At 35.4% G+C, this 10,179-nt stretch overlaps 1 pseudogene; it reads left to right on the top strand.

Annotated features, from left to right (window-relative positions):
* Positions 1-8,286: 8,286 nt before the first annotated feature.
* LOC134378847 (importin subunit alpha-1-like) lies at positions 8,287-9,870 on the top strand (annotated as a pseudogene).
* Positions 9,871-10,179: the final 309 nt, after the last annotated feature.

Raw genomic sequence — 10,179 nt, 5'->3', positions numbered from 1 at the left:
GGGATGGGAGGGTGGCAAGATTGACAGGAGGGAGGAATTACAAAGGGACAAGAGGACCCTTTGGAAGGTGATAAATGTGTTCATTATCTTTATTTCATTGCTGGTTTCACAAGTGTATACATATGCCAAAACTTATTAAATTGTATGCTTTAAATACGTGCAATTTGTTAAAATTCAGTTATACTTCAATAAAGCTTTACCAAAAAGAAAATGAGTTAATATAGGCAAAAAGGGGGGGGGCTTGCTATCAAAATTTAAATGGAAGGGTGATGAGCGTGAATGAGCCTAAAGGGTGTGTGCAAAATCAGCAGCATGATCCATGTGGTCAGGGTGTAATGAGCAAGTCTTTGAATATGTGCATCCACCTACCCATACCCGTATACTAATAATAAATCTAATAGAATAGGGAAACCTTCACAAAAGTACATGATTAGAAAACAAATGACAGTTGAGAGGATGCACTTACAGACAAGTGCACAGGTTCAAATACCAGGTCTGGCTGACTTATCCTAAGAAGATACTACATTACTCCGTGAGCAAAATGGATACGAATATAATGCCTGTGTTATAGGGCTGCTGTGATTTGGCCTGTAAAGCACAGTGCTTAACAAAATTATCACTAATCATCTGGCTAACTAAAGAAAGAATACCTTTTTGATTGCAACCATTTTATTGAAAAGACCATTGAAATCCTATCATTTGCAGCAACATGGATGAAACTGGAAACCATTGTGTTAAGCGAAGTAAGTCGGGCACAGAAAGACAAATACTGTATGATCTCACTCATACATAGAATTTTTTTTAAAAAGTGTTCTCATAGGAGTAAAGAATAGAGTGCCAGAGGCCAGCAGGAGAAGGGGGTCAGCAGGGAAGAAAGGTGGTGGAACTAATAGGCACAAATCTATGCTATCTACATTAAGTGAATCATTGTGCAGTATATGCATGTACTGAAACAGCACACTGTATCCCACAAATATGTACATGTAAATGTTTCTCAAAAGACCTTTTAAATATACTTACCTACTTTTGAGCTTTAATAGACTCCTAAGCCTTATAGCTGTAGTCCAGCTAGAATGTGACTTTTGTCAGAGACAAGTTTTCTCTTCCTTTTCGTATGCTGCAACTGCTCTCTCAAATACTTATTCTCTTTGTCCTCCAAAATCAACTGAATGTCACCCATATGTAGCATTCCATTCCTACCATCCCACTCCAATATAGAGGATCACTAATTCCTCATTCATTCTGGTCCACGTACTTCCTTATAGTGATCACTGTGATAATATTTATCCCACTGCATCTTGGTTAATTCTCTATGCCCTCATTTAATTGTGTAATTCTTAAATACCAAGACTACATTTTGTTCATCTGTATATATCTCACACCTTCACCTTGCCTGCCTCCTAATAAGCATTCTTAAAAAGTATATTGAGTGGTAATTATAATTAAACTTTTTATATTATTCAGTACACCAAGGTTTTTTGTCTCTGCTCAGCCCAATCTCTAAACCTTTATCATTGACATCAACTTATTGCATTTGTATTAGAAATTCATGTCCATAATAAGAACTTCGAGGATCTGACCGGTTGGTTTCATTTAAATAAAAGTTTTACTCTAATTGCATTTTTCTGATTCATCAAATGTGAAAAATGAAAAATGAAAGTTAGCAATTACTGTCCAACAGCTTCTTTAGTTTAAAAAGGAGAGGGGAAGGGGTTTAGGGAGAAATTAGTAAAGGGCCACAAAAAATGTTTATGCGTGTAATGATAAAATTTTTAAAAAACAAAAATAACATTTTTAAATGGATAATTAAAAAATTAAATGAAAACCATCTGAACCTGAGCTAGCTATTAGCTTGGTGTCCTGGAGGAGACATTCCTGGAAAGTAACATTTACTCATTCTCACCACCAATCTACATTTGAAGGTGGAAATCTGAAACTCATCACTATATGTGTGGGCAACGACCTAGGGAAGTACTGACTTTGTGCTGTTCCTCCTTCACGGCCAAATAATTCTTTTTATTCTACAGTAAACTTATCAAAGTTTAGAGGGACTCTTACTTTTATTGTGTTGTTATGCTTTACATTAAAACCCTAAGCTCACATTAGCTGTTTCATCACAATTGTCATTTCCATGAGTCCAGTTAAATTAAGTGCCTGGGTCTTACTAGCACTTTTTAATTCCTTTAAAACTAAAATATAAACAAATTTATTAAAAGAACTATACATATATCCCTGTTAAATTTTCTTTGTATCTATCATTCTAAACTGCAAAGATATTTTTAAATTTCTGTTTTGCAGGCTTACTACTCACCCCCCAAAAGAGGGTAACCCATAAATCCAACTGGAGGTAAATGATTAATAAAACTATGGTACACCAATATCATGGAATACTGGAGGACATTAATTGATATTTATGAAAACTGTAAAATAATATGGAGAAATGCTATTTTATATGTAATATTATACATATAAATTAAACTTTTAAAGCTTTTATAAGTGCTACGGTCACAAATATGTAAATAAATACACGTAGAAGAAAATACAGCAAAAGGTTGATTACAGGTGGTAAAATTATGAGTGATTTTTTTCTATTCTTGTTATCATTTCCCAAAATGTTCTGTTCTCCTCTATTGATTTTTAAATCAAAGAAAATGCTTAAAGGAAAAAAATGAAATTGAAGATTTTAGATTATTATTTGGAAGAATAAGAAAAAAGTAATTTTCCAAAAATGATTTGGCTAACCCTCCAGCTCCTTTCTGCATTCTTTCTAGCCTGGCGTTGACAGTCTGCTGCTATATGGCCTCAAATAAGCTGAAAAGCTGATTCTCACATCCTATGGAAAACCTATGAGATAATCAGCTGGGGATCTCACTGTTTGCTAATCACCTCATGTTTTTGTGCCTCTAAGCTTTGGTACATACACTTTGGCCTAGAATTCTTTCTACCGTACCGTCACTCTTGTTGTAATCCTACATGACATTCAAGTTTCCTTTCAAAAGCCACCTCCTTCACGAAGTCCTTTCAACTTCCTCAACTGGAGGTGTTTTCTCCAACCTTCATAACTCCTCTGGATTGTAGCTTGTTTTGCCTTATTTTTTGCTTGTACATTTACGTTCTGCACACCCCCCACTCCTCTATACCAACACACCCACGCGCACACGCACGCACACACACACATTTAATGCACTGATTATGAGCAATGATTTTGTTCTGGGAGAAAATCTGCTCGAAGAGTGACTCAGCAATGTGATTTCTTTGTTAATTTGTAGGATGGTCAAACTTTGTTGATGGTTAATATGTTTATTCGAGGTGGAAAAAAATAAGTTGAATTTGCTTGGATAACAGCAAAAGTCAAGTGATTCTCTTAGGTTACACTGTTTATGGGAAAATATCAAGAGCCTAGGCTATAAACCAAGAGCCACATTTCTCACCCCACCCCATCCCACCCCAAATTCTCAGCTTCATATCTCCTGAGCACATGTCACCCTGACATGCCATCCTCCCTTCCTCCCACCAATGCTGCTCTTTATCTCTTGTTCTTTGATAACTTTTTCAGTGCCTGCTGTTCTGCTTCAATTATCTTGACCATTTCCAGCTCCTCTTCATACCCTCTTTCAGTCTGACACTGGTGACTGCCTCATTTGTTACCCCTGACAGTCCCACTCTCAGTGCAACAGTGGTTCCTCAGGTGACATAGCTCTTTCAACCAGCTTTAAATTAACCAGGCTCTAAGTGATTTTTGCCATTGAAAGGTAGCCCTTCACATTGAAAATTGCATCTCTTTTATTTCAAAGACCATGCACAAGTCCTACAGAATCTGAGCCAGGAAATTTTCAATGAGATATTTCATAGTGGCTTTCTTCTGTGGACCCTGGGCCAATCTCCCAAAAGAAAATACATATCCCTTGACTAATCTGCAGTAAGACCCCACTCTTCCAAAGAGCACCCTCTTCTCCTTGGGGTCTTAATCCTTCTAGTTCCCAGGAACTTGACCTTGAGCCCTATGTCCCAGTTCTGTTTCTCCTTGTCCCAACCTTTCTGGGGGCAGCAAGGAAAAATAAGATACCTGATGTAGTGTTGTGATATTCCAGAGTTCCTGATGTAGCAACATAAACTTAGCCCCACAGTTGTCCAAGGCTCTCTGTAATATAGATATAAACTGGATATAAACAAATTTGAAGCTGTTGTATACTGATGATATAAGAAATTGAAAAGGCAAATACTTGAAGTGTGAAAAAAAAAAAAAAAACCCTAACACCTAGTTGAGTTCCCTACTAGGTGGAATGAATTGTTTATTCATTACTAAAATTAAGAACCAAATTACATTTATAAGTTCACTGAAATGATGACATAGAATCTAGGAACTTGGAGATTCATTCTACTATTGTCTCTATGTTTTTATGTGTCTCTACTTTTTTTTATTGTCTACTTAAAAATTTTCTAGAATAAAAAAATGTATATATGCATATATATATAGTATATATAGACAGCTTATCTATTTAGGCAAGTTGCACATCTAAAGACATATCAAGAGAAAACAATATGAGATATGCAAAAATTTTATACATATGTATATTCATCATAGCGTCACTTTTTGGAGAGAGGTGCACAGACATTCAAGAAAGAATAAAGAGCAATGGAAAGGGTAGATATATGATTAAAGCTAAATAAATACTATCTTATAAAACATAATAAAAATGCGTTGTGTAGTTTAAAATTATAATATTGAGTATTAAAATATGACAAAAATAGCAACCAGAGACAAGCAAGAGAAAGGTAAATGGAGTTAAAGCATCCCAAGGTACTAGCATTGTTCAGGAAGCAGCAAAAGCACTGACTTACAGTGAACTGATAAGCTGAATTATAAATCAAGGATGAATATTTTAATCTCTAAGAAAATAATAAAAGAATGTATAACTAACAAGATGATCAAAAGGGCAAACAGGATAATAAAATTTATTTGATTAATTTTTTAAAGGAAGAAATAAGAGGAAAAGATACATAAAGTAGATGAGACAGACACAAAACAAATAGTAAGATAATAAATTTAAATCCAAATATTTCAATAATGATATTAAATGTAAAAGGTATAACATCATGGCTAAAAGACAAACATTGTTAGACCTGGGGGAAAAAACTATATACTCCTTACAATAAACACTACTTGAATATAAAGACACATACCTGTTGATGGAAAAAGATGTACAATCATCAGTGGGTTGTTACAGCAGCCTCATACTAGTTTGTAAGAGCCAATTATCAAAGTTTTGGAAATTTGGTGAGCCAATTGATATCATGTTCGAAGCTTGAAATCATCCCTGGTGGAAGTAGCCTGTCATGGAGACTGGCAAATGCTATAAATTGACACTTCCCTACCACCCACCCCCAGAGAGCTGGTTGTTAAAAATTTGCACATACCCTGGTATATAATGGAAACATAAACCAAAACAAAGCTGGTATAATTATTATAAGATGAAGCAAAGTAGGCATTAAGGCTTTAAAATAGTACTAGATATTAAGAGGGACATTTCAGAATGCTGAAAAGTCAATCCACCAGGAAGATATAACAATTCTAAAACTGTATACACACACTAATACAGCTTTAAATACATAAAGCTGACAGGAATAAAAGAAGAAAGAAAGAAGTTTACAATTATAGTGGGAGATCTTAACATAAATCTCTATTTTTGATAGAACAAATGCAAAAAAAATTAGTAATAAAAATATAGAACTATGCTGTCCAATATGGTAGCCACTAGGCACATGTGGCTATTAATCACTTGAAACATGGCTAGTACAACTAAAGGATGGAATTTTAATTTTATATATAATTTTAATTAATTTAATTTAAATTTTAAAAGTGAAGAACTATAAAAAAAATTTTTTGCTAACTACAATTTCATTGTTTTGATAGGGCTTCATTTACTTTAACTCTTGCATTGAGCAAGATATTACTGCTGTACTGTGTCAGGTAAAGGTGTAAATGTGTCAGGTGTCTGCATTAGTTCTAGTATTACATGTAAAGATAGCACAATCTAATTGGTGTCAAGAGATTAATGAAGATGAAATGATTTTTTTCTACACACTAGTGTAACATTTGATGTGTTTATTTAAATGTTTTGTGCAGACAGCAAGAACTAGGATTACAGTAAGGACTATGTAACTTATATGAATAATAAATTTAAATATTTACATTATCTATATGTAATTAATTTTTTTCTGTAATTTAAAATATAAATAAGGACAAATTTTTAAATTTAAAATTGAGGCATCCTATAGAAGCAGAGATGAGTAGAGATGCACAAACTTATACTATAACTGGTACAATAATTTTAAGAAGACTGGGAAAAGGGATGCTACAAATTTTACACAGAATGGCAATTTTTCTTTTCTGTGACAAAAGGTGGCAAAAAGCTATTTGTTGTGCAAAAAAAAATTTAAGGATAAAGTAGGGAATATTGAGACATGTTCAGCATTACATAAGAAGTTTACTCTCTATAGTCAAAGAACAGTTGGCAAAAGTAGCCACCTGAAATCAAAATTAAATGTTCAATAAAGGATGTTAGACAATTTTTAACAGGATCAAGACTTGTAACTTTGTTCAGCTATCAAACAGCTTCAATTTTACACAAAGTAGAAAACCATTTTTAGATAAAGATATTAAAAATATATAGTTTTCGATATGGAAATTTTGTTAGAAAAATTTTAAGAAAGCCCAAAGAGGTTATTTTACAAAAAGTAAAAGGTATTTGATTAAGCCACTAAATCATTTACCATAGATAACAAGATTTCAAAATAGAACTTGAAAAATTGCAAGTACATTTATTTGGCTTTAGATGAGTCATACAATACCAGACCCTTTCCAATTAATATTTGGGGTATGTATTGTCTCAAAGGACTTCCAATTTACAAAAATACTCTAAATTCACAGCCTAAAAATTTGAACCTTGGCCTAAAAATTTGAATTCTTGAGTCTTTTACATCTGTCAAAGAGGAATTTCAACTAGATATGAAAAAAGACTGGCAACCGACCACCACCAGGGAGGCCGCGAGGAGGCAGGAAACCTGGTCTGCCACTGTTCCAGCACTGCCGTGCCCACAGAGAAGACAAAACCCCATGCCACCACCTTGAGGCCTCACATAGCTTCTTCAGAGGTGGTCCATAACAGCCACCACCGCAGCTACTACTGCTGCAAGGATGACTTGCTGACTTAGTAACCTCCATGACCACTGTGCAGGTGGCCAACCACATATTTAACTTCATTGATACAAGGAGAGCTACTTGAGGAGCATGAAGAAAGAGGAAGTCTTTCTCCTCAAAGTCTACTGCAGAGTAATAGAAGAAGCAACTGTTCTACCAGATGATTAGAAATCAATGTAGAGATAATAGAAATATGAAAAAAAATCCCAGAAAATATGGCACCTCAAAAGGAATTCAGTAACTCTAAAGTACCAGATCCTACAGAACAGGAAACCCTTGCCATGACTGAAAAAGGAATTCAAAGTAACTATCTTAAGGAAACCTAATGAGATAAGAGAGGACTCTGTAAGACAATATAATGAAAAAGAAAAAATATTTAGGATATGAAGGAGGAAATTTACAAAAAAGATTAATACCTTAAAAAAGAATGTAGCAGAACTCCTGGAACTGAAAGACATATTCAATGAAATAAAAAGCACAACCAAGAGCTTAAGAAGCAGATTAGAACAAGTGGAAGAATTTCTGAACTCATAGATGGTCTTTATGGAATAACCCAGACAGACAAAAAAAAAGTAAAAAATAATTTTTAAAATGAAGAAAATCTAAGAGAGCTAGCAAACAACATTAAGCACACAAATATCTGAATCATGCATGTTCCTGAAGGACAGAAGAAAGGTAAAGGCATTGAAAATCTATTCAATAAAATAATAATGAAAAACTTCCCAGGTATAGGGAGAGACACAGACAATCAGATTCAGGAAGCTCAAAGATCCACAAACAGATTCAATCCAAAAAGATCCTCTCCAAGACACATTATATGTCAAAGCTCAAAGGAAAGAAGAGAATCCTAAAAGCAGCAGGAGAAAAATGCCAAATCACTTTCAAGAGAGCCTCCATCAGACTAACAGCAGATTTCTCAACTAAAATTCTTTACGTGAGAAGAAACTGGCATGAAAGGCACACCACCTTTGAGCTTAGCCACAGTGGTCATTAATAGAGCAACTAATCCACAGACTGTGAGCCCCACACCTCCTCCTGTGGAAGACTGAGCCTGCTGTGCTGTTTTCTCCTTCTATCTCATAACCATGTACACCAACAAGAATGCTAATTCACCAGCTGCCCATCTTAACAGATTCAGAACAAGGGAGAAGATAGTACAGAATTGAGGTGGTACCAAAGAGAAGTTAATGTGGAGCTGAAGAAAACTAAGAAGGATGACCAATGCTGAAAAGAATGCTGGAAAAGAGAAATATAAACTCATTTCCTGATGACGCTACCTCTCCACTGCAGGAAAACTGCCACAACCAGGGCACTGTAAATTGGTCTGTTGAGGTCATTGTCAAAGGCATAAATAGTAACAATTTGGAAAACCAGCTCCAAGCTACTCAAGTTGCTAGGAAATTGCTTTCTAGAGAAAAACAGCCCCTCATTGACAATATAATCTGGACTGGTTTAATTACAAAATTTGTGTCCTTCTTGGGCAGAACTGACTGTAGTGCCATTCAGTTTGAATCTGCTTTGGCACTCACTAACATTGCTTCTGGGACATCAGAACAGATCAACACTGTGGTGGATGGAGGTGCTATCCCAGCAGTCATTTCTCTGTTGGCATCTCCCCATGCTCACATCAGTGAATGAGATGTATGAGCTCCAGGAAACATTGTAGGTGATGGTTCAGTCTTCCAAGAATTGGTTATCAAGTATGGTGTAGTTGGCTCTTCTTGCGGTTCCCGATATGTCATCTTTAGCATGTGGTTATCTATGTAATCTTATCTGAACTCTTTCAAACCTTTGTCACTACAAGAAAACTTCACCCCCATTCCATTCTGTTGAGCAAATTCTTTCTACTCCATTTCATCTCCTGCTTCATGCCGATCCAGAAGTATTAGCAGATACCACCTGTGCTATTATTTCCTACTTTATCAATGGTCCAAACGAACAGATTAAAATGGTTGTGAAAACACGAGCTGTGCCCCAACTTGTGAAGCTTCCAGGAGCTACTGAGTAGCCAATTGTGACTCTAGTACTTAGAGCCATAGGGAATGTTGTCACTGAGAGAGATAAACAGACTCAGACTGTGATAGATGCAGGAGCACTTGACATCTTTCTCAGCTTGCTAACTAACCCTAAAACTAATATTCAGAAGGAAACTGCATGGACAATGTCAAGCCTCACAGTTGGCCATCAGAACAAGCAAGTAGTGAATCATGGATTAGTCCCATTCTTTGTCAGCATCCTCTCCAAGGCAGACTTTAAGACACAAAAGGAGGCTGTGTGGACTGTGACCAACCATACAAGTGGTAGAGCATTTGAACAGATTGTATACCTCATTCTTGTGGCACAATAGAACCATTGATGAACCTCTTAACTACAAAACATACCAAACTTATTCTAGTTATTCTGGATGCCATTTCAAATATCTTTCAGGCTGCTGAGAAACTAGGTGAAGCTGAGAGACTTAGTATAATGATTGAAGAATGTGGAAGCTTAGACAAAATCGATTTTCTACAAAACCATCAAAATGAGTCTGTGTACAAGGCTTTATTAAACATGATAGAGAAGTAGCTCTCTGTAGAGGAAAGGGAAGATCAAAATGTATGACAGAAAATACCTCTGAAGGCTACACATTCCAAGTTCAGGATGGGACTCGTGGGACCTTTATCTTTTAGATTGTACACTTGAGGCATAAAGTTGTTTGTTGTATACTGTGTTTGGTATAAGTTTGTCTTACTGTTTCTCTACTAAGAACTCTTTTTGAATGTGGTTTGTCATTGCAGTACTTTTTACAATGAAACTACACTTGAACAGTTTCAAACTGTACATGCTCTATAAAGCTTGGCCTCCAAATGGGTTTCTTATTTTCATGTGGAGTTTTATATCTTGCAGTGTCCTCTAAATAAAGATTAAATTCCATCCTTTTCTTTACTTCAAAAACAAAAAAAGAAAGAAAGAAAATGGGATGATATGATGTGCAAAAT

Source organism: Cynocephalus volans, chromosome 5, assembly GCF_027409185.1.
Source record: "Cynocephalus volans isolate mCynVol1 chromosome 5, mCynVol1.pri, whole genome shotgun sequence".
Lineage (NCBI taxonomy): Eukaryota > Metazoa > Chordata > Mammalia > Dermoptera > Cynocephalidae > Cynocephalus > Cynocephalus volans.
Note: the sequence above shows the minus strand (reverse complement) of the source record. Positions and strands in the feature narration are given on the sequence as shown.